Genomic DNA, 25215 nt, shown 5'->3' with positions numbered 1-25215 from the left:
TTTTCCCCCTTTATCTCTCTTATTTGATTTTTAAAATCCTTAGCAAGCTCTTCCAGGAATTTTTTTTTGGGGGGAGGGGAATAAGAACAATTCATGTTTTATTTTGAGACATTTTATGTAGCAGTTTTAACTTTGTTGTCTCTTTCTGAGTTTATCCTTTGATCTTCCCTGTTACCAAAATAATTTTCTATGGTTAGATTCTTTTTTGTTTGCTCATTTTCCAGTCTATTTCTTAATTTTTTAACTTTATGTTAAAGTTAGGCTCTGTTCTGTGGTGAAGTGCCCCCTATCCTGTACTTTAGGGTTTTGTGCATTTTTTTCAGAGCTAGTTTGGGAAGTTGGTGGTGTTCATGATGGTTTTGTCTATAAGTTGTAAGTTCTTCCAACATGCTATGATCTAAGGAGAGGTGTATTTACTAGTCTGCCTTGTTTTCTGGTATGTGAACGAACACATTCTTTTCTGCCCTGGAATTGTGATTAGGGTTCCTGCTCTCCTGTAGCTACAAGCTTTAGTGTGCTAGTGAGCCTCCTTGTGCAGGGAATAGAACTCAGCACTATGCACTAGAACCAAATATGGGCAATACAACAGAGTCCTGCACTCAGTGACAGAAAAGGGATCCTTATAATCTTCTTTGGTCCACTTATCTGCCCCCTTTATTATCTGTAGCCTAAGGACTCAAACCCACAGCTGCCTGTGCTGATTCAATCACTCCCAAGGCCTGCTACTGGTTTGCTGGGGCATTGCCTAAGCTGGCACAGCATTTGTTGAACTGTGTTCCACTTTCACCCCAGTGTGACAGACCTTTCCTACCAAACTTATAAGTTGTTTTGGGCTGGGAAATTGGTTCACCCAATCTTTTTGTGGGTTCTATGATTCCAGAATCCGTCTTGAGACACAATTTAACATTCTTTGGAGAAGAATAAGAGAGCTCAGGCAAGTCCTTGCCTTTTCTCTGCCATTTTGCCTCTTGTCCACCAAAACTAAATTCTTGAGAGTTCTTATCTCTCCAACTATCTGCTGAATATCTCTGCTCTGCTATCCTGTTGGCATATCAAAATCAACTTTGCAAGGCTAAATTTGACCTTTCTCTTCAGTTCTTGCCTCTTTTCCTGCCTTTGCTGATAGTGCTATATTATCTCAATCTCCTAAACTTGGAACTCTGGAATCCTTTCTGAATTTTCCCTCTTCTTCTCCCACCTCTTTCCCTCATCCAATCTGTTACTAACTTTTGTGGGTTCCAACTTCATAGTATGCTTTGCATCTGTTTCTTTCCACTGTTCCTACTTTGTTCAGTTCCCACTAATTTCTCCCCCTCCAGTTGCTCTTTTCTTTAATTGTCCTTTTCTGTGCTTAATGAGAGTATTTTTGCACTATGGAAAAAGCACTCCATTGAAGGTTGGAGGACTTGTGAACAAATCTTAGCTCTGCCACTTGAGTGCTGTATGACCTTGGACAATGAAACCTTTCCAGATCTCAGTTCCCTCATTTGTAAAATGAGAGGGCTAGACTACATGCTTTTTGAGGTTCTTTCTAGCCATGAATCTATGATCTCAAATAATGGTTCATACATAAATTTGTCCCCATCTATCAACCATTTAAGGACCTCCATCAAAGTACCTATAACTAACAATATAAAATGTAAACTTTCACTCATATTCTCAATAGTATTTTTTATTTTTTCTGGATCTGTAATTACATCAGTGTAGCAACTCCCAATAGGGAAAATCCTACTTGCTTTGTGGTTCTGTGCCTTCTTATCAACCTATTATCTTTAAAGAGGGTTTGAAAAAAAAAAAAACACTGAGTTTTAGTTAGGGGGAATAAGATTACATAGTAGGACCTGAATGCAATTCTTCCTTATTATGAGGTAGTCCATACTACCTCTCATAAAACTTTCCTTGGAGAATGATAATAATTTAGAATTAATGGATCACAAAAGATTCCCAGTTAAACAGTTAAAACTGCTCTCCATCTCACATAACTGAGAAACGCAGAGTACAGATAGAATATTTTTTCCTTCTGTTTTCCTTCCTTCCTTCCAATATAATCAGCATTATTTTCTTGATTAGATATATATTTTAAGAAGTTTTAACACATTTAACAAGATTAGTGGATGGGAGGAGAAAGTAGGAGGGAGAAAATTTGGAACTGAAAATAAAAATGAATTAAAAATTTAAATTGAAAAAGAATTAATGAGTTATAAAACAATTTGAGGACTACTTTTTTTTTCCTTTGAAGACTCATCTTCAAAGTCCACTGGATTCTAAAAATCTCAAAGCAAATGGAAAAGTGTCCCACTGGTTTAGAAATGGAATTGGAAGCCTGCAGAAGAAAGCAAGAGTTTTTATTTTAGGTTAGTTTTTGGTTGTTGTTGGTTTTGTTTTTTTGGTTCTTCTCTTCTTTCCCACTATGGGCTTCATATTTCTTCTCAAGGTTTACATATGATTCATATTAGTTAATTCAGCAGAGCCAGTTGGAGTTCAGTTTCTGAACCTTGCAACAAGGAGAAAAGTCCCACAACTCTTTATTCACAATATTCATCTTTCTTTTTTATTTTTATCTTTGAGCATGGAAATCACCAAAATTTTGGTCACCCGAACCCTGGATATTCTCATCTGAAAGGGGCGGGTTTTATAGGTCTCAAACTTAGTGACCTTTTTTTCCCAAGATTTTAGCAAGCTTGTGATTTTGAATAGTGAATTAAAAAGTCAATTTGTAAAAAAGTCTTTTTACAATTTACAGTTCCTAATCAATGAAGTCTAGAGGCTTGTATGGAACAAAGCTTTAAAATTGCTACCCAGGTTTTAAAGGCATTAAAACTCCTCATTCAAGAAAGTGCCAGATTTCTTCCAGGAAATCCCCACAGACCCAGGCCCCAAACACCTCATCCTTTAGGAATTTGCCTACAGGTTTAATTGTCAAAGAGGAATTTCTACAATTTAAGTTTCTTTCAAACAGCAATAGCTTGATGAATAGAAAGGAGGACTTTTTTTTCTTATTTTTTATTTTCTTGAAGCTTTTAATTTTCAAAAGATATGCAAGGATACTTTTTCACCATTGACTCTTGCAAAATCTTGTGTTCCAATTTTCCCCCTCCCCCCATCCTGTCCCCTAGATGGTAAGTAATCCAACATATGTTAAACATGGTAAAAATATATGTGAAATCAATAGGCATACCTATTGATGCAATTGTCTTGCTGCACACACACAAAAAATTAGATCAAAAAGGAAAAAAAATGAGAAAGAAAATAAAATCCAAGCAAACAACAATAAAAAGAGTGAAAATACTATGCTGTGATCCATACTCAGTTCTCACAGTCCTCTCTCTGGGTGCAGATGGCTCTCTTCATCACAAGATCATTGGAACCAGTTGGAATCATCTCATCGTTGAGAAGAGCCACGTGATTAGAATTGACCATTGTATAATCTTCTTGTTGCCATGCACAATGATCTCCGGGTCCTGCTCATTTGTCTTAGCATCCATTCCTATAAGACTTTCCAGGCTTCTCTAAAACCATCCTGCTGATCGTTTCTTATAGAACAATAATCTTCCATAACATTCATATACATTTAGCCATTCTCCAACTGATGGGCATCCATTCGGTTTCCAGTTTCTAGCCAATACAAAAAGGGCTGCTACAGACATTTTTGTACATGTAGGTCCCTTTCCCATGGAAGACTTTTTTTTTTTTAAAGAAAGTAGAAAGGTTTCAGATTCTACTTCTCACACATCCAGATTGGGTAACTTTGGGCAAGACATTGTCTCAGAACCCTCAGACAAATATCTAAGATTGCATGATGCATGGCAGGTGCCAATCCACACTAATGGAGAGAGTTTTTGTACCGAGAGTTTCTTATAGCAATAAAAGCACAGGTCTAATTTAAGAAAATTTTAAAAAGTCTCTCCTAGAATCATTTCATTATAGAATTGGAAGGAACCTTAGAAATCATGTCATTTAATCCATTCTTTTTACATACACAGAAACTAAGGCCCAGTGAGATGAGAACAGGATGGATGCAGAATCTCCATGATCTCTCCTCTTCGTCTCCCGCCTAGAAGTGACTCTGGCTAGTCTTATTCCACCTCCTAGTCCTCCTACAATTCTCTGTATACACCAATTATCAAGCCAGCACAGGATAGTGGGAAGGGCCATTTTCCAAGCATATACTTATAGAGTATTGTCTAATTGGTAATTAGCCTTAAGTGCTCAGTTGTCCAACTTCAGTGCATTAACTCAAGAGTTTCAACCCTTTACATGTAGTCTCAGAGATGACTTCTTTAATTCTTCTCTGAATTGATATCAAGGGGTGTGTGTGCATGTGTGTTTTGGGATGTTAATAAATGTATATGTGAATTACATTGGTGCCTTGGATGCTCTAGGACTTATATACATCATGCCATAGTGTAGGAGAAGATATTACAATTATTCTTTCATTTTATGGCACCCAGGTCTTTAATGTCCCCACAATCGGGAAAATCCACATAGATTTTCTTGGCCCATCTCTTGAACCAGGAAAGTAAGCTGAATTTTTTTTTTTTAATGGACTATTTACAGTACCTTATTGTAAACTTTGGGTTAAGTATTTGGTCATAAGTTCTGTATTGTCAGCTGACTTTCAGGTGTTGTCTGTGGCTTCCACCAAACTCCTCCCCCACAATTCTAATGCTGATCTGTAATATATTGAATGTGGAAGAGGAAAGTCACAATGTGGAAGGGATAATTGTAGATTTAGTATCTGGTTAGGTTTGGAAGGAAACATTTTTCCATTTGGGTGATAAGATAACTTTTGTAAAATTCCTTGGAACAAATTCAGTCACCCAAACAGAACAGATATGCATTGGGATAATAAAAAGTCCACTGGTCTGAGAAGCAGCAATCTGGGATCAAATTTCAGTTTTGTTATTTCTGCCTATGTGATTAGAGTAAGATGATGTAACCAGACAAACATTATAAAGGTATAAAAACCATTCAGATTAGAGCAAGAAGATCTAGTCAGACAAATATTATAAAGGTAAAACATTGTAAAGGTATTAGGCCTTTATAATGTTTGTCTGATTACATCATCTTCCTGATCATAGCTAGTCTTGAGTAAAAGGGAGCAGGTGTCTGTGTGCCTTCATTTAAGGGCACCAGGAAAAACCAGTCTCTCTCCATCACCTAATCTCTACATTGTTGTAAATAGATGAAATTCTGCTGGGTTCATTTTCCTTGTCCTATAATTACAATGTCTGGAGTGGGGTCGGACATTAATGTGAATAAATAGCTAAAGTTTAATGTTTCTTTGTCCTGGCAAACTAAGGGATTTGTGGATATTTGGGGGGTTCAATTTGCATCAATGCCTTGATTCATGCCATGGAGGGGCTGGAGTGAGTTTAGACAACTGAGTCGAATATCCCAATTTTGAAATGTTAGTCTCTAAAGTGCCAGCCTCTAGGAGAGCATCAGTGATAAATGGGAAAATGCATCTTTAAGAAAAGAAGAGCCAATGACTCTTTCAAAGGAGATGGACAAGAAAGGAATAAATAGATCATGGAGTTGGCTTTGGAAATGTCAAACAAGTTGAAATTAGTGTTTGTGAGGGCCTGTTCTTGATTTGGAAGGTGCTAGAGGTCCCAGAAGTGGCTGGCTGGACTGATTGGAAGGACATAGCTTGGGATTTGGGCCTGGCTACCATTCATGGCTTGCCATTCCAGCACCTGAAGAGCATTCCCAGGTTTCTAGTTGCTCTACCTATTTTCTGACTTCCTACTCCATCCCCAGGTGCATGGAACTAGCATGAGAGTAGGTAAATGAGCATAGCTATGAGATCAGACTGTACTTCAATAGTGTTACCCAGAGTACTCTCTAAAGAGAAGGGAGAAGGTTAGGAAATTTTGCATCTTGGAAATGTAAGGTCCCTTTTGTGTCTTGGATTATTAGGAAGTTATATGGAATAAGTCACGATACTTTTTGGTATATAAAGGCAGTCCATTTCCTTTTTTCTTTATATCTCTCGTCCTATCACCATGCCACGTCCTCCTTTTGATAGTATTCTCCTAGTCCTAATATCCCTTGACCCACCCACTCCAACCTCCAATTATATCCTGGTACACAAATAGTTTATTTCTGCCTGTTCCTTACCCAAGATGGCCTCTTGCCTCATCTCTCCAGCCCCCTCCATTTTAACAAACTGATTTTTTTTTTGTTCTTGAGAATTGTGTAGGCTCTGCTATTAGATCATTGTCTTCCCACTTCCAAAGTTAGAAGTGGGCCTAGGGGAGGGCAAATGATTCCAGATGAGTCAGGAGAAAGGAAGAAGCTTAATTTACATCTCTTATCTTACATGAATTGAAAAGAGAAAATGATGGCATTGGGAGTCATATATGACTCCTATATTTAGCCATCCCATTATGATTTAGCCACCTCTTCACATTAATTCTTGCCCAGCTCCTTTATCAAGACATTATCATTGGAGCACAAGGCAACAGAACTTTGAAACTTAACATTTGTCAGTTATCTGAACCAAAAAAAAAAAATAGCATGTGGATATTTCCAATGCAAGTTTATTGTTCTGCAATCCTTTCCTTCTACCTGTCAATCCCTTCCTTTCTCTGTCTCTGTCTTTGTCTCTCTGTCTTTCTGTTTTGTTTCTCTGTCTCTCCCTCTTTTTTGTCTCTCTGTCTCTCCTTGTTTTTCTCTGTGTGTCTCTCTTTGCATTTGTGTCTCTTTTCCTTCATCTGTCTCTTAAATCTCTCTCTCTCTCTCTCTCTCTCTCTCTCTCTCTCTCTCTCTCTCTCCTCTCTCTCTCTCTCTCTGTCTTTGTCTCTCCTCATCAGAATCATTTGAAATGACAAAAAAAAAAAGCACCGACATTTGAACCTTTTATCAGTGAGTTGAGGTAATAGTTCTGCCCCAGTGGGTAATTCTCGACAATTTGAAGTCTTCCCAAAGAAGGAAGTTTAATGAATAGACTTCCCTACGCCCAACTGTAAACACAGTAATGGCCCATAGTAAATCTCTTTTATAGATCCTTCTCTGATGTCTTTATTTCTTTGGTACAGTGGGGAGGGGATTTTTGAGCAGCTGTAAAACATCTCCTAGGGAATGTCCAACATTGTTTTTTTTTTTTAATTTAAAAACAACAACAATGACAAAAACTAGACCACTTGCCTTTTACATTCATGACTTCTGATTTACCTACAGAGTGAACATGCAGCTGACATGACAGAATGATACTTCCATAACTTTTGATGGTTTTATGACTTTAATTCTTAGTAAACTCATGGACAGTGGGTTTCAGAAGGAGAGACAAAGTGATAGGGAGAGAATGTCTTTCTCTGTGCTTAATGTGTCATAGTTTCTGAAATAACAGTGGAGGGGCTGAGTCAGATCACTTGGTGGGGAAACAATTGCACTTTTGCACCGAGATCCTGAATTTGGAAGCCATTGGCCCAGTGGATTGAACTTCTCTTTATTTTGTTCTACTCACCCCAGCCTTCACAGCTGTCTCTGAAGCAGCAGCTACATGTGGGTGAGTGTTTTAGGGTCACCCCTTCAAATGTGAATACCTTCTGCAGGAATTGCCTTGGGCACAAACATTCTTTTTGACCTTTCTGGATAAATCACCTCCTATCTCTATTGTATTATTTGTATTATATTACTCTATTATTACATCTATTGCATCTTTTATATTATATATTGTTATTTATAGTATATTGAATCTATTACTGTATCTATTATGCTTTCTCGCTCTATTGCAGTTTGCTTTTCTTATATAACTCTTTTTTTCCAGGGATACCTGTCACATGAAAGGCCCATATGGCCTGGAGTGTCACACTTCATTTACCTCAACAAGCAAACAAGAGCTTGACAAGAATCTCACTGTTTGACAGCCCAAATGGCTCTTTAGCAACAACTTCTACTTCTAGTTCTCTGGCCAGACCACATTAAATGGCAGTTTTATTGAAAGAAAAAGAAACCAAAAAATAACATGGAGTATTGTCATGAGGTTGAGACATGTTGGGGGTTGAGGGTCAGAGGTGAATTTTAACTGTTCCCATGTTCAACAGGGAGGCAAAAATCCTATGCTACTCTCTTGTGGGGGTAATAGAAATGAATTAATATAATATTGAAGAAAACTTCAATTTTTTTTTCTTTAGAAATATCAAGGTGGAGGAGGATTAATGACCCACAAATAGAAGAGATAAAGATCAGTGTTTCTTTTGCATAGAAAGAATATTTGGTGCTATTAGAGCACCCCCTGGAAGAGTTGTTAATGGGACCTGATGGCAGTGGGTGAATAATTCCTCCTCTGCTTGGTATTGATCTCTTCTCCCCATGTTGGATTTTCTATAAAAGGATTCACTAAGAGTGTGGGTTATATTATTCAATTGTGTGTTAACAGCAGAACAAGAGTTTGAGGGGAACAATGGAAGGATAGGGTAGGATAAGATTGGGATATTGGAGAATAAACCTATCATAAACCATAATGAAGGACTCTAAAGCCATGGTCAAGGAAAAGAGTTTTCTTTTTGGTTTCCTTTGTTTTATAATCACCGGGACTCTTGAGTAGTCATTGGACAAGATGTTGCCATGCATTTCACAATGACAAAGATGAATCTAATTCACTTAATTACTGACCAAGAGGTAGAACAGCAGAAATGATGGTTCTCTGGCCCGGCTTGTTTACGAATGCATGACTTAGTGAAGTCAAGAAGCATTTATTGAGTTCTTAGTATTTGCCAGGCACTGTGTTCAGTGCAAGGTATAGGATACTTCAGCAGAGGGAAGACACCAGAATTCAGGATGATTGAGAAAGGTTCTAGTAGAAGGAGTGACTTTAGCTGAGACTTGAAGAAAGTCAGGGAAATTAGGAGATGGAGGTGAGGAAGAAGAGTCTTCCAGTCCTGAGGACGGCCAGTGAAAATGTTTAGAGCTACAAGATAGAGTCTTGTACCAGAAAGAATAAGGACAGCATTTACTGGATCACAGAAAATGTAGAAGAGAGTAAGATACAAAAATATTGCCCAGGTATAGAGATTAAAAGGCAGAAGATTTTGTATGTGATCCTGGAGGATCACTTGGGTTGATTGAATGGGGGAGGGGTCGTGGCATAGTTAGAACTACCCTTTAGGAGGATGTTTGGCAAATGAGTAAAGAATGGACTGCAGTGAGAATACTGGAAACAAGAAAGCAACCAGCAGAGTGTTGCAAAGATCCAGGTCTGAATTAGAGGACTTGGATGAGGGTAGTGATTATGTCAAAGCAGAGAAGTGAAAATATGGAAATATGGAAAAGATATTACTCTTGACTGGTTTGAGAAACAGAACCAATATGGGGGGACAGGGTAAGAGCAAATAAGGATTCAAGGTTAGCCCCAATGTTATAAACCCAGTGTCCTCAACAATAATAGGGAAATTAGGAAGAAGGTTTGTGGGGGATAGGAAAACAATCTCAGTTTTGGATTCAAGTTTAAGATAATCTATAATATGCCCAAATTCAAGACAGATGATTGAAGGTCAAGAAAGAGGTTAGGGCTGGAAGAAATAGATCAGAGAATTATCTGCTCAGAGAAGAGAGTTAAATCCATAAGAGCTGGTAAAGTCACCAAGGGGAAGAGTAAAGAGGGTGATGAGAAAAGGATCCATATAAAATAGGGGGAGATACCCTAGGTTTGATGCAATCAGGGTATCTAGTGGTATTCTGGGGTTCAGCTGTTTATTATGGAAATGTCTTCCTTCCTTCCCAATTGGAAGAAAAAGGTGGGATGGCAGAATGAATTCTGGCTTTGTCCACTTCACAATGTGTCACTTTATACAAGTCTAAGCAAGTTTTTCTAAGACCATTCCCTTCATTATTTCCTATACCTCAATATTATTTTATCACATTTATATACTTTAACTTATTCAGCTATTCTCTAATTTGCAAGCACCTCCTCAGATTCCCATTCTCTGCTATTCAAAAAATAGCTACAAATATTTTTGTATATCCATCATTAGAATTTATTTTGCTTAATATTAATTCTTTCCTTAATATTTTCTTCCTCTAGTTCCCTTTTCTCCCATTACTCTATTTCTTGGTTGAGTGAAACCTGTTTCTGTACTTAGTCCTCTGTGTCTCTGTCTCTCTCACATTGTCCCTGTCTCTGACTGTCTGTCTGATTCTATTGCTCTCTCCAGTTCAGAGAAGAGTGAAGTTCAAGTATCAACCTGACCTCATTCTTTTTGTATTGACTTTCTCCATGCACACCTTGGTTATATGAGATAAAGTTCCCCAATCTTCCTTTACCTTTCCTACCCCCCAAGTATATAATTTTCCTTCTCTCTCTATTCTTTTCTTAAGCTCAAAACATAGTGAAGCTCTTCCCATGCCTTCTGTCTAATTAGATTTCCATCCCACCTGGAACCCAGATGACCTGTTCACTGGAAAGCTTTGACTAGAATCTAAAACCACTGTCCTAGAAACCATTCTTATATTTAAGCTTAGAAGCATCCTAGGTAGGAATTTCTTCAGTTACCTCCCTTATTGTTGGATCCCTGACCTCATAAAGCAGCACACACCTGAGCTAACTGTTGACATTTCTTGCAAACATGGAAAGGAAACCTGCCTTTATTTGGTATTTTCACATCTTGTTTCTACTCATCCACTGGAAGGTACAGTATCTCTACTCCACATTATAGCCCTTTATAGTTTTGAAACCAGTGATCAGATCATTCTCACTTCTATCTTTTTTTGTTCCTTATGTAATGTGGATTCCAGCCCTCTCCCCATTTGAGAGATCTTTATTATATACCGTCTAGTTTGTTACCATCTCCTTCAAAATGTGGCATGGAGGACATACTATAATGCTTACATTGTCATTTAAAAAATGGCCCCAGGGTCTATCCAGCCTGCTCACAACATTATTCTGTGCTTAGAACTAGGGTTTGCTTCCTGGCTCGTTTGTGTTTTATTCTGTTTGCTATAACAATCTAGGCAGGAGCTCAATTAATGTGGGCTGGGCCTTGCAGTTTCCCCTTGTACATTTCCTTTGATTTTTGTCTGAGTCTTCAGCTTTATTGGCTTAGGGAATCTAAGCCAATGGAACCTCCTCTTGATGCAGATTGACCATTCATTTATTGAGTTGCATGGGGAAATGTGATGTGCCCCAGGTCCAAAGCTAATATTCATTTCAGGCAGAAGTGGAACGCAAGTCTTCCTGGTTCCAATGTCAGCTCTCTATTCACTATGTCTGCCATACGTTCCAGCATTCAAAAAATGTTGGATTTCAACTTTACCAAAAAACAGAAACCAACCCAAAGAACAAAGCCTGCCAGAATTGCTTGCCGACTTAATCTCCACTTTTAGTAGAATGACTCATGAGTCTTGTTCTGCTGTATTTTTGCCCAGCTTATAAATTTGTCTTGTTTACTTTTTGTTTTTAAAGCCTAATGCACTTTTCCTAATACTTGTCCCTATAGAGTTTCAGCCTGGTTTTGCAAAATATTTTTTCCAATGCTAGGCCAGTTGGCTTGGTTCAGCAATGGCACATGCTTTTCCATGAGGAGCAGCTAGGAAAACTTGGTCCGGAGGCCATGCTGATTTTGCAGGGCCCCTGGGAGGAGGGAGTGGAGATGACTTGATTTTAATATTTTTTTTCTCAAAATGACTGAAGTGTTTTTCGGTTTATTTACAGCCTTTGCTGCAGTGATCATAGCCTAGCTCCACTGATAGGAAACAAACCAGCTACCAGACACTGTGATTTCTGATAGTGGCCTACATTTTCCACTGTTGGATTTATTGATTTTATGGATGAGGGCCCACCTGAGCCCTCACTATGTTGCATCATATCTCTCAAGCAACTGATAAGCCTGGAAAACTACTAGAGAATGATACATCAGCTCTTTAGAAGAAAGGAAATAGCTTCCTGTTCCCTTCCTCCTCACAGTAAACTATCCATTATTCAACTCAAGATTCAATTTAACTCTTACTATGATATCCCAGTGTAATAAAGCAAATAGTATTAGTATAGCCAGTTAGTCTCACATGGTAAGACTCAGACATATATGCCCAGAACAGTAGTACAGTCCTGAATCTAGTAGGTACCCAACTAACTCTGATTGAATTGGGCAATTAGCCTGCTCTGGCCTTCAGGTCAATAAAACGCTTTTCCATTAGACCAAATACTATTTAGTAGTTTTCTGATGAACTTGTCACATCATACTTTGTGTTAGGATGAGACCAGCTGGCTCAGGGAATAGAGAATTGGCCTTAGAATCAGGAAGACCTACATTCAAGTCCTACTTGGGAATTAAGGTCACGGTAGGTAATGTAACTGATCCCAGTGATGCTTCCTCATATATTTTAACATCAATATTTTCTCATTTATCTACATGGCTGAGGGTTCTACAATACCATGATCTCTGAAGAATTAATTGGTCAGTCTATAAATGTTTATTGGGCACATCCTCTGTGTCAGTCACTTGCAGGTGATTTGAATGATGGAGAGAAACACAAACAGTGCCATAAAATATGTCACTCAGGAGGTGAGTGATCAGACAATAACCCTTTTCAGCCTTGGGTTCCTCATCTATGAAATGGTGGTAATCATAGTACCTACTACCCATGGTTGTGTCAATAAAGTGAGATATTTGGAAAGAGTTTGCGAACATTAAAGCACTATATAAATCTTAACCATTACTAGTAAAAATATTCCATCATTCTATTTCAACATAATTGATTTCTTTCATAACCCTAAGTATTTTGCTTGCTGTATTTAAAAATGGGATTCTGAGAAGAACTCCATAGACCTCAGACTCCAAAGGCTGCATGACACATATACACACACAAAAGAGTTTAAAAGGAGGGCCCCTAGGACATTGGATAGATTTATGGGTAGGCATGGACAGCATTCATATTAATGGTCAAGAATCATAATTAAAACTCTCTGGGCTGGTGTCAACTAGCCTTTGTTGGGAGTTTCTTACACCCATGAAAGCACAGGACCAGCATGATACCCTCCTATCCTATTGTATGTTATATATCTCTGTGTTACTGTCTAGTCTCTCTTCTGGAACAAGCTCCAAAAAGAACTTTAATCTTTTGTTTCTTCTACATGTTTATCCTCCCTGCTTTCTTTCAGCTAAGGGCCTTTTGTACACTGAATGAATGAAATAACTAGGCCGCCATATATTTTTTGGAATTGCAAAATCTCCCTTCAAAGAATTGTTTCTTTTGTCACTTGACTGAGAAACAGTTTTCTCTGCTTTCTGCTTCCTTGATTCTAGAGAGATCTTATTGGAAAAGGGGCATGGTAACTGGATGGAAACAGCTGCCCAGCTTCATGGAAGAATCGAAAATGTCACTGGTTTTAGGATGCTTTCAATCAGTAATGAGAATCCATTACAGGGATGTCATTGTTATCTCCCAGCTTGTTTCATGTGAATGTTCATATTTATAGAGGTCTGATACCACGGCTTCTGTTTATCCTTTACCAGTCATTTTTTGAAAACAGTTTCTTGATTAAATTTGGTATTTGGATTTATGATGTCATCTGCATGCTTATTTTTTCTGTCCATACATACCTTCCTATCCCATAAGATGGTTGCCTATATTTTTCCATAATTCCTTTATAGGAAACCTGGAAGTCTTATTCCAATTCTTTTAATATGTGGCAAAGGGATAGAGCATTAGACTTGTTGGCAGAGAGATACAGGTTCAAGTCTCACCTTTAACACTTAATAGTATATCTATCTATCTATCTATATTTTAAGAAATGTCCTTCTTTGGGGCCCTGTTTCCTAATCTATAAAATCAGAGTAATAATATCTATAGATATTAGCTTTACATTGTTATTGTGAGGATCAATAAAATAAATGAGGAAAAGTGTTCTGAAGGCCTTGAAGTGCTCTAAGGCAGATGTCTTCCTTTCTATTATTTTCCTCTGCCTACTTTTGATTGTGTAGTTGCCTCCTTTATCACCCTTTCACTGGCTAACACTTTGATCGATGGGAAGGAAAATATCCTAACTCCAATCCCTCATGCATATTACATAGTTTTTCCTTAAAAATGATGAAAAGCATTCTCAAGACACAGTAGGTTCACAGAAGTGAAGGTTCAAATTATTGGCCACTTTCTGGTTGCTTGAATATGAACATTCACAAACTCCCAGGAGCTGCCTCTTATGTGTCATTGGTAGAAAATGAGGGTTAGCTTAGATGCAGGGGAGCTTTGCTCATCTGAAGCACCTTGAGATGAATATCCTTTTCCTGCAAGGTTTAAAAAAATCTTTTCATAACTGTTGAATGACCTATGAATTTCTCATTTTGTTGCAATATCCAACATAAACTATAAGAAAATGATTTGAGGCTGGCCAAGTTCAGGATACTCTGATTCCCAGCCCACTGACATAGGTGGGAAAAGTAGAATACTCCTTGCTCTCTGATGCCATTCTAGACTGTCCCTTAAACAAGTTCACTTAGAACCTTCTCCTTCTTTAAGTTTCAAGTTAGCCAAATTGATCACCCAATCTATGGCCTAGTTTATTAGCTATCGATCCCCCAAATATTCTCCTTCCCTCTTCAATAAGTTCAGTGCCTGTTCTCAGTCTTTCCATCCTCTTCATCTCCTAATTTCATACTATGGCACTTCAACATACATACTGAGGGCCCATTAAATACCCTATTTCTTCAAATTATAAAATTCCCACTTCTCCCCTCTACTACAACTACATACAGAAACTTATACATTTAACCTTGCCCTCATCCTTGTTCACAAACTTCACATTTCTTTTATGTGATCATGATCTTTTATCACTACATCTTTTCTACATCTGAAAAAAAAAAAAAACTTTTAGCCCTTTTCTTTACCTTAACCACGACCTCTATTTCCCTACTCCTCTCTTATTTCCCCTTTGCTCTGGCTTTACTTCCTATTTCTATACTATATACTTCTATATTTGTAGGTTTTGGAAAGATAGCTCAGCTCCACACCATCCTTTACTTTAAAATCCATTGCTCTTTTGTTCTATTGCCAAACATGTCCTGCCATGTGTCCACCCATGCCATATGTCAACGTTACTCCTAACATCTACATCCTTTGTTCCTATCCATGTGTTGATAACTAGAGATAGAGAAAACCATAAAACCATGTTGATTGGGGCCATCACAAATTTATGCTCTTTAATATCAACAGTCCCCTCATTACCACTGCAGCAAAGCAAATAGTGTATTCCTCCCAAATTGATGCACTACTTTGTCACTACTAAAAAAACTGCTATAAACCTTTTAAAACAAATGTTCTATATGCCTTTCCCTCTTTATCTTTTTTTATTACACTGAAGATTAGTGAGACATTGGTGATAGTGGGAGCTATCTACTGAAGAAGTAGGAAGGAAATGGGATCAAGGCTGTATTTATGATTTGCATGATTTCACAAGTATAATTGATATATTATTATCTTCTCCATGGGTGAGGGAAAAAGTGGAAGGGAGAGAGAAAATTTGGAACTCAAAATTGCAAAAGAAAATAATGTTAAGATAAATGAATTATTAAGAAAATAAAAGAGAAGGCTGAATGAATGTAGGAGACTTGGCTACAGGCCACTTCTTCATCTAAGACTAGAGTAAAGCAGAGTCAACCTTGCCGCCGACTTCATCATATAACTGAAACTGCTCTCTCCAATGTTACCAATCATGTATTAATAGAGAAATCTAGTGACTTTTCCCCCCTCACATAATAAATGTCATATTTCTACATTCATCAATGTAGATTAGAGACTTCAGAAACTTAAGAGTTCTAGAGTATTGTTTTAGAAAGGATAAAGCTAAATGACTTGCCTAGAGTCCCATATCCAGCATGAACTAGACACAGGATACAGAGGCGCTAATTAAATGCATATCAATCCAAAGTAATTTCCAGAGGATGAAAGTGTTCAGAGCAGAGGTATAAGGAAAAGCTTACCAGAGGAGCTGGCCCTTGGGGTATGCTTTTAGAGATATTGAGGATTCTGAGGGCACTGAAACTAGGATCCAAACCCAGGTCCCTTGATCCCAAGGTTCAATTTTCTTTCCACGATAATGTTTGGCTAAATGTGAATTTAAGCAATCTCAAGATAACCTATATAGAACTTTTTATTATCTTTGACTATAAAGTTAATTGAAATCCCCGGTCATAATAAATGAAAAAAGAAACACCTAATCAGTCAAAGTTTATTGGAAAAATTATGTTCCCTTATCATAGTTGAAAACTTGAAGAGTTTATTCAATCAACTGGCAAAATCTATACTTCAGATTATACTATACTTCAGGACAAGATGATATGAAAAGGGGGTCAGACAGCAGCCCAAATAAGTGTATGGCAGTCAGCCAATTGACATTCAGGGTTAAAGTTGCATTCTATTCACTGGGACCCCTCAGGTTCACCAGGCTCATCTGGGAGCAATGAGGTACACTCAGTCTTTCTTTCTTTAATGCAGTAAATTCTGTCCATTTTTGAAATTTGAGTCCAACTGACAGGATTCTTGTACCAGAATTTTACAGCTTTATCACAACTTCAGTTTGTATCTCACCACATCCCTGGAAGTTAAGATGTTGTCAAAAAGCCATAAATGCTTATAGTTTGTGATATTTTTCTTGGATAGAAATCCCAATTTGAAGAGATGTCTATGTTTTCATTTGACATTGCTGCTTGTGTAGGATGTTGGAAGCATAATCACGTCACTCCCAGTTTCTGCTTTCTTATCCAGTGGATATGAGCATTATTTGACTTTCTTTCTCTGTCTAGTGTTAGGTTTTCATTTTAAAATGGGAATAGCAATAGCATCTCCTTTACAGAGTTGTTGTGAGAATCAAATGCAATAACAGGTTAACAGATTCACGTCAGTCTTAAAATTATCCCACTTCTTCTGCATATGGCCTTTTTTTCCTTGATCAATCCACCTCATCTCTTTGAAACTTAGTTTCCTTATCTGTAAAATGAGGCTCAAGGATTGGGTCCAAAACCATCTACCTGATTTTGACTTTGATACTTTAAATAGGTTGGAACATATCTTAATCAATTAACCAATCAATCATAGGCTTTAGACTGTGAAGTCTTTGAAAATTGTTTGTCAAATTGAAATAATGTCAGATAAGAAGCCAGTTCAAGGTGAGGAAGTATTTTTTATCAGTTCCTATGAGCCCTGAATGAAAATATTGAGTGAGCTGAAATCGGGGAGTTTCAGAAAGTGGAGCAAGTACAGAATTCTAGGCAAAATCCACTGTGAAAGCACTACGTGGGGCAGGGACAGAATAGGAGAGCTTTTGGCTTTGTTCTTAGGTAACCCTCTTCCCTTTGACCAGAGGGATCTTTCAAAGCTTTGACATGTCTGGAGGAGGTTCAACCTCCCAGTGGCCCTTTGATGTCCCATCTCCATCCCTGGATCAGCTGATGGCAGCCCTGGGCGCCAAGGACAGATGCTATAGAGTCCTGCTTCCAAAAGCAGAGTAGGAAAGGTTTGCCGATTGACAAATCCGTTTCATACTTGTCTCTGAGAAAATTCTCCTTGGCTCTGACTAGCATGGTATGACTGTACCTAAGTGACTCTGGAAGTCGGTAAGAACTGGGACAGCCCTCAGCAGGAGCTCTCCAATACTTTGGAATGTTTGGCTTCCAATTTGGGCTTATTTCTCTGTCCATTTGGCGTGTGGGGGCCATCTGTTTCTCATCTGGTGGGGGTTTGCATGAGGCTAACTGGGCAATCAGCTGAGCCTGATTTAGACCCTTTGGAGATAATCTATTCCCTCTTAAGTACAAATACCCAAGTCTGTTGTGATTCAAAACCCTTTGGCTCAAATCTGAAGATTTTTTTTTTTTTTTTGCTGGGAAAAGTGGGGTTGCCAGGGTGCACAGCCTACGCCCAGCACCTTGAAATGCTTTTCTCTAAAACCTTCTACAAAAAGCTAAAGAACTCAGGCTCTCAGGTACTTGTTAATTTGGTCTTTTATAATTTAGAAAAGTGGTCTTTCTTAGTTCTGTATAATCCTCTTGGCCTTGTCAGAGTAGAGTAGGGGATTTGTGTTCAGTTTTCGTCTTTACCGTATTTTACTTTATTTTTATTTCAAGTAGAGAACAGGAAGTAGCATGGATGTAAGTATCATCACTTTCATTGGTTATGTCCCAGAGAGATGGAGCTGCATATTGTTACTGCCTTTACACCTCTAATACTCGGGCAGATCTCGTGACTCCCTTTTAACATTGTAGGTTTCCCAGATCAAGGTTTGCCCTTGGTTCCTATAGCTCTATTTTTTGGCAAGGAAATTGGGTCTAAGTGACTTGATCAGGGTCATACAGCTAGTATCAAGTGCCTGAGAGGCCAAATTTGAATTCATATCCTTCTGAGTCAAGGACTAGTTCTCTATGAGCTCTATGTACTTTACCACCTACCTGTCCCAATCCCTGGATCTCTAGTGAGGTATGATGGGACCAGCCCTGATTCGAGTCTGGAAAATCAGTTCCTTGTTCTATTTCCGATATGGCTGAATAAGGCATTAACATCAGAGAATCTCTTTTTTGCCTTCTCAGTCTTTAATTGGGGCAAGAGGAGGCTAGTCCCCATCAGTGACATCAAAAAATAAAGGGGAGCAATAATAATCTTTTCTAAAATAGCCAGAAATGAATGATAGTTCAGAAGGAAGCACAAGTAGAACATTTTGAGTCATTTTTTATCTACTTAAAGAAAAAAAAAAGTGTTTTTAAAGGGAGAATCATTGTTTTATGTTCTTTTCTGTTCTGTTGTGAATATGGCTATATAAATTCAGAATAAAAAAATTAGAAACTATGTGCTTGGATTGGAGAATCTTAAGGGTTTTTTCCAGCTTTAAAGCTGTGGTTTTATGACTGCTCTCTGGGGGTAATTGTGATGATAATGAGGATGGAGAGGAGGTGGTAGTGATGGTGGCAGTCACATATAAAGATAAAAATGTGCTATATTACTATAACACTTTCCTTGTGACTATCTCCTTGATGTAGATGTGCTGACATTTCTATTTCTTATGATGTGGAAATGGAAGCCATGATAAATGAAGTGACTTGCCCAAAGTCACTCCATTTCTGAATGACTGAGCCAGGACTCAAAGCCAAGGCCCTTTTGGCTTTAGCCCTGAGCGCCTTCCAATGTTGCCTATGGCTTCTCTATCCACCACCTCATGTTTAATTATTATCACCATCTTAGTTAACTGCAGCCTACAATCTCAGTAAATGAAATGACCAGATCTGAATCCTGAGATAGGGCTGAGATAGGAAAATATTTTCTCAGATAACTCTCCCTTCCTTCTTGGTATAGGAGGGGGAACAGAGATATACAAAATTAACTATTCTATTACAGTTTTTTCATTGATTGACAGGTTTGCTTTTTTATTTATTTATTTTTTCATTTCCCCCTCTTTTAAAGATCTTTCTAAAGTCTAAGAGTCAGAAGAACACATATAGAGTGAAATTTAGACAATGTAAACAGGAAATCAATAAAGTTGATTAAAGTTAAAAAGAAAAGTTTTTTTCCCCCCACTTGAAATAGTTTATATATAACTCACATTAAAAACAATGGCCTCCAGATTCAGAACTGACCAGGATGAGAAATCATTCCAAGAAAAAGCGACCTTTCTCCCCCATCCTCTAATACTCTCCCCCTTCAAATCCCCTAAAAGTTTAATTTTAGAGAATAACTAAATAGTCCTGAATTTTTCTAAGCTCTTCACCTTCTTCCTTCCCTTCCTTCTTCCAAATTCTCTCTCCTCTTCCTTTTTTGGAAGTACGCTAGAAATTTACTGCCCTATCTATGTTGACTTACATCTCAAGGGATGCTAAAAACTTTTGCTGTCAATTTCTCCTTGGGAAATCTGGTAAAATCTACATAGACCTTCTCAGAGTATGATTTTAAATGCACAAAATAGAATACATAATATTATAAACAAAATGTATTATATTTCATAGGTAGATTATATCTTTCTACACACATGTACATATCTATCTATCTATCTATCTATCTAAATAAGAGAGGTGGGGCACATAGTAGAGGGAGAGTTCCTAAACCCTAAGTTAAGAATTCCTGTTTTAGAATAAGCCCAAATAAATTCTGCCTCTGCCTCTATCTCTCTCTATCACACACACTCCAGTCCACTAATAGTTTGAAAACAATTTCTTTAATGTTCCATATTTGTAAATACAGTATTTTAGGACTAAAAAGACCATAGAGATCAATCAGTTTAAATGCCTCTTTTTATAGTTGAGGAAAATGAGGCTCTGAGAGGCATAAGGGATGTTGCCCAGAATACTACTTGTCCTGTAATAGGTTAGATCTTGATTAAAACCCAAGTTTTTAATCTTCTCTTTAATTACCATTGTTCATCATAAAAGCAAAGGGTGAATTAGCTAGGGTAAAAAATATTGCCAACAGTTTAATGTTTCTAGGCCCTCTTCTATTGCTTCGCTATGGGTTATCTCCTCATCTGACCTACAATATACATAAATTTGTTTAAAAAAAAAACAGATAATGTTGATGGTTACTGCTCAGTCCAAGGCATCCTCCTATGTCCACCAAAACACTGGATTATCTCTTGGTAGCATCAGTTGTATAATGGGGAGTGTTGCAGGGAGAAGGGTGTCATAAGTCAATAGTGTATAAATAAAGATACTACAAAAATGCCTTTAGACCTTTATATTTTTATTTAAAAACAGACAGGATTCAATCTCAATTAAACATTGATTTTTAGAATGTTCCATCCATGAAACATGGATCTCCCAATTGTTATAAGCTCTGTTAGAAAAATAAACATCTCACAGGAAACTACAGTGTCAATTCATTAATAAATACCTCAAATAGAAGTTAGTAGTCAGCTAGAATTAAAAGTCAGGCACATAAATGACATTAGGGGAAGTCAAGGTAGCCATTGCATTTTTTCATTGTCATTAGAATTCTTTAATTTTACATATCATTAAAAGGTTTAAATGAAAAACCTGGTAAATTTAATTAGGACCTGGTTCTTTTCTTAGAAGCTATTTTAAATTCAAAATTCTTCCATTAGAAAAAATCAAGAGCTATATTAAATTTATTTTTTACAAAGATACTATAGGTTAAAAATGTGAAAATTTAATAGACTAAAAGTTAATCTATTGATAATTTAAATCCATTTATAAAAATAATTTTAGAGGTTGAATTTTAAATTCCTTCAAAACAGTGGAAGTTAAACGTAAAATAGACTTTAATGGCATATTAAATAGAGCTTCAATGAATTTCTGTGCTAATTTGTGCAAATTCTATTTTTCCATAATTTAAAATTCAGACCTCATATGTCTAGTCAGCATTCATGGTTGTGATAGATGGCCCATCAGTGCTGTATGCTTTTGCTGTTGTGTGAATTCAGTCTTGTATTCAAGACTACACAAGAAGAATCCATAGATGGAACAGAGTTTTAAGGAAATAAATAGAGAAATATTTCATGGCTAAAAAGGAGCTTGAGGTCATTTACAAAGACCTCCTTAATGTCAAGGGAAGAATAACCATTGAGCAATGGAAACTAATTGATATGAAATCATGAAGACCAAGTTTAACCAGAGTAAAAGGTATGAAAATTCACCCTCCCCGATATACACTTCTTCTTTGAGGTGCAGATCTACGAATGTAGAACATTCCACACAATGCCATTTTAAAAACCCATCAATTTTGTTGAGATTATTTTCTTCTTTTCTCTTAATTTTTAATTTTATGGCCTTTAGGGAAGGAGAAAAGAGGAGGAAAAAGACAGGGAGAAGTATAGATAATTTAAAAACCAAAGAAGAAATCGATTTTAAAGAGCAAAGTCCAACTGTTCAATTTGCTAAATATCTATAAAGTACCTGCTACTATCAGGTATTGGGTTAGACACTGGAGATAATAAAGATAAAGAAACCATTCTTGCCCTCAAGAAGCTTATATTCTATTAGGGGGAAATCTGTCTTATCCAGAAATGAATTCCGAAGTTCATAGGGTAAAGTCATTTTTAGCTTCTTCCTACCCAGGGCTCCAGTGCATCTAGCCTATGATTCAGGCATTTCAAATAACCTAAATGTGCGTTAGAAGAAAATGATAAACCAGAATTGTATTTGGACTGAGGTGGGAGGGAGAAGAGAGAAAGTAAAAAGAAAGGCTGAAGGGAAGGCAGGACCAACATATGAGCCCTGAGTACAGATTCTATCGTACCATGCTGGCTACCTGTCAACAAAATGAAAGCTGAGAACTGACATGATATGAGGAAGGGACAGAAGACACAATTTCCAGTTATATATTGGCTTTCTGATATAATGGGCTGCCCAAGGAATCTATCCTAAAGTTCATTCACAAATCAGGTACCAGAAGAGCAAATCTTCAACAAAACTTAGGTGGGCTAACCCCAACTCTAACTGTGTACATCCTATAAATAAGACTGGGAAATAGCTTACATTTCTACAGCATGGTAGGTTTTCAAAGAACTGACTATAACCTGGCTTTGGGTCCTCCTTCAGAAGCCCTTGAAGAAAAGGTTTGACTTAGAGACCAAGGGGATTTTACCTAGCATTCCCAAAATTCTAGAGGTGTGACCTTGACCAGGAAATGGGAAATTCTGGGAAGCCAATAGATCCAGAAGAGGCATGTTCTGGAGGAAAAAATGTGCTCTATTGACACCATTCTCTCTCTAATCCAATGTAGCTTCTCCCGCAGTCACCTACAATGGCTTCTTTCACAGCAGCCAAGAAATTAAGACTCCTGGAATTCTATCCCTTCTTCCCATAAGCCTATTCCAGTTCTATGTCATGGGCAAACCATAGAATTTGGGAAATATTGGATAAAACCCACCTGGCCTATAGACCCATTTATTGCCCTAATCTCTTGAATCACTGTCCCTTCTGGGAAGAATCATTTGAATTTTTCTTATTTGATCCTTACAATAATCCTGAGAGGCAAGTATTATTATTTTTATCCTTTTTTTTTTTAATTGATGGGTTGAGATGCTAAGAGTCTTGCTCAGTCAAATGGTCACTAAACAAGCATTTATTAAATGCATACTGTGATATACTAGTAAGCAGATGTCCAGTCAAGTCAGAACCAGAACTCAGATTTTATTGGTTTGGAGTCAAGCCCTTTCACGCTTTTATTCCTCCCATCTAGAAAATTTATATGGGATGACAGACAATGGAATAGATCTGAGTCATCTCCTGCTCCATTAGGAAAGGAATGACAATCCTCTCCATCATTTTATTCCTCTGAAGTTGTCATTAGGCAGTCTCTATAGTGACTTTATAAGCATCTTGAAGAGAAATCACACTAATTGTCATTCATATAAAAACAGCACTTCTCATAGGGCTGCTTTAAGGGTCATGTGACACAATAGGTGTGGCTCAAATATACTTCATATATATAAATAGGCATACAAGGAAGAAATGACCCTCAAAGTGAATTCTTATGGAGAGGTCGCAATTTCTGAGTTCTTTTAATAATGTTCTGTCACTTGAGTCAACTTGGGCTAAAATGAATAACTGAAGAATATGTCTTCCATAAAATATTAAGTACAATAAACAACAATTCCAAGCTAGTAGTGTAGTGGGAAGAAGATACTGGCTTTGTTAGCTGTGTGACCTTGGGCAAGTGATTCTGGACTTACTTTCCTCATCTGTAAAATTAAGATGGGGGATTGGACTGGATTGTCTCCTGAGGATCCTTTTGTAATCTATGTTTATGATCGTATACTCTGTGATCTTTCTTCCCAAGAAAGGAAAGCAGAGAAAAAGGAGGATAGGGAGAAGGAGGAGAAAAAATAGAGAAGGAGGGGGAGAGAAAGAGAGAGAGAAGGAGGAAGAGGAGGAGGAAGAAAAAGAAGAGGAGGAGGAGGAAAGAGGAAGAGAAAGGAGGAGAGAGGAGGAGGAGGAGGAGGAAGAAAAAGAAGAGAAGGAGAAAGAAAGGGAGAGCACTAAAAATGTAGATTTCTTTGGAACAAATGTTAACTAACCATAGAAGCCTCCCCTAGGAGAGTACTTTTGGCTGTGCTTGAGAATTGCTCTCTAATGAACTTTCTTTTGGGTTCAGATCAGCTGCCATTGCAGAAATGCAGGCTTGTGGTGAGAATTTTGAGACAAACCTTTCTGTATGCAGTGCTTCACTGGGCCTGTAGTAATTAACTCTAAGTCAGAGCTTTCCCCTGAGGATTCCTTTTCCTTTCAAATCTGGTTCCTTCCCCCCCTTTTATGGGTTCATAAGTAAATGAATTCTCCAATTGGGCAGTTGGACTAAAATCCAATTCTCTTAGGGACATCTGAATTCTTGAGAAAATTTATATTCCTCATTAAGTGACTTTCAGATAACAAACTGAAGCTTGACTACATCCCTGACAGAAATCTACAATAAATCTAAGTTAAAGGAAACCTAAAATCGTATATCTAGAAGATATTTCTGAGGCCACTGTCACACAAGCTTTTCATTTTACAGATGGGAAAATAAAGCTCAGGGGAAGCAAGAGACTTGACTATGATCACACAGAGAGTAAGTGATAGAGGCAGAACTTGAACCCACATTCCCCAGGCCTAAAGCCGAAGCTATTCCTGCTGCATCACATTGCTTTATGTACAGCTTGTAGTGTGTGTGTGTGTGTGTGTGTGTGTGTGTGTGTGTGTGTGTGTGAGAGAGAGAGAGAGAGAGGGACAGAGAGAGAGAGACAGAGAGAGAGAGAGAGAGAGAGAGAGAGAGAGAGAGAGAGAGAGAGAGAGAGAGAGAGAGAGACAAAGACAGAGACACACACAGAGACAGAGAAAGAGAGAAAAATGGAGGGAAAGAATGAGGGAGAGAAAGAGGGGGAAAAGATTTCCATGGACTTATTTATCTGTAGGAAGACACTGTGCCATACCAAAACATTCTGCAAAGTCTTTATAAAATGAAGACAAAATTTTCATTTCAAAGCAAAGGGTTATTTTTCTTTGTTTTTCTTTCCCCTCTCCTTTAATAAGAGATACAAAAGGTTTCTGTGGTAATATGAGTAGGAACTAGGCCCTAATTACATACGGTAGTTAATCTAATAATACCCTGTTTTCCCCTCACCTGTTAAATTAATTAAAAAACATGAACATCTTTTAAATCAAAAAAAGTCTAAATAATTTAAGTAAAAACAAAAATTAAACTAATAAATAATTATATATCTAAAAGAACAAGCATCATAGGTAATTATGAAATGGAGACAGTTAAATAACAGCATTTCACTCTTAAGAAAAATGGCTT

This window comes from Antechinus flavipes, chromosome 5 (assembly GCF_016432865.1).
Source record: "Antechinus flavipes isolate AdamAnt ecotype Samford, QLD, Australia chromosome 5, AdamAnt_v2, whole genome shotgun sequence".
Lineage (NCBI taxonomy): Eukaryota > Metazoa > Chordata > Mammalia > Dasyuromorphia > Dasyuridae > Antechinus > Antechinus flavipes.
The sequence above is the reverse complement of the archived record's forward strand: the minus strand, read 5'-3'. Positions refer to the sequence as shown.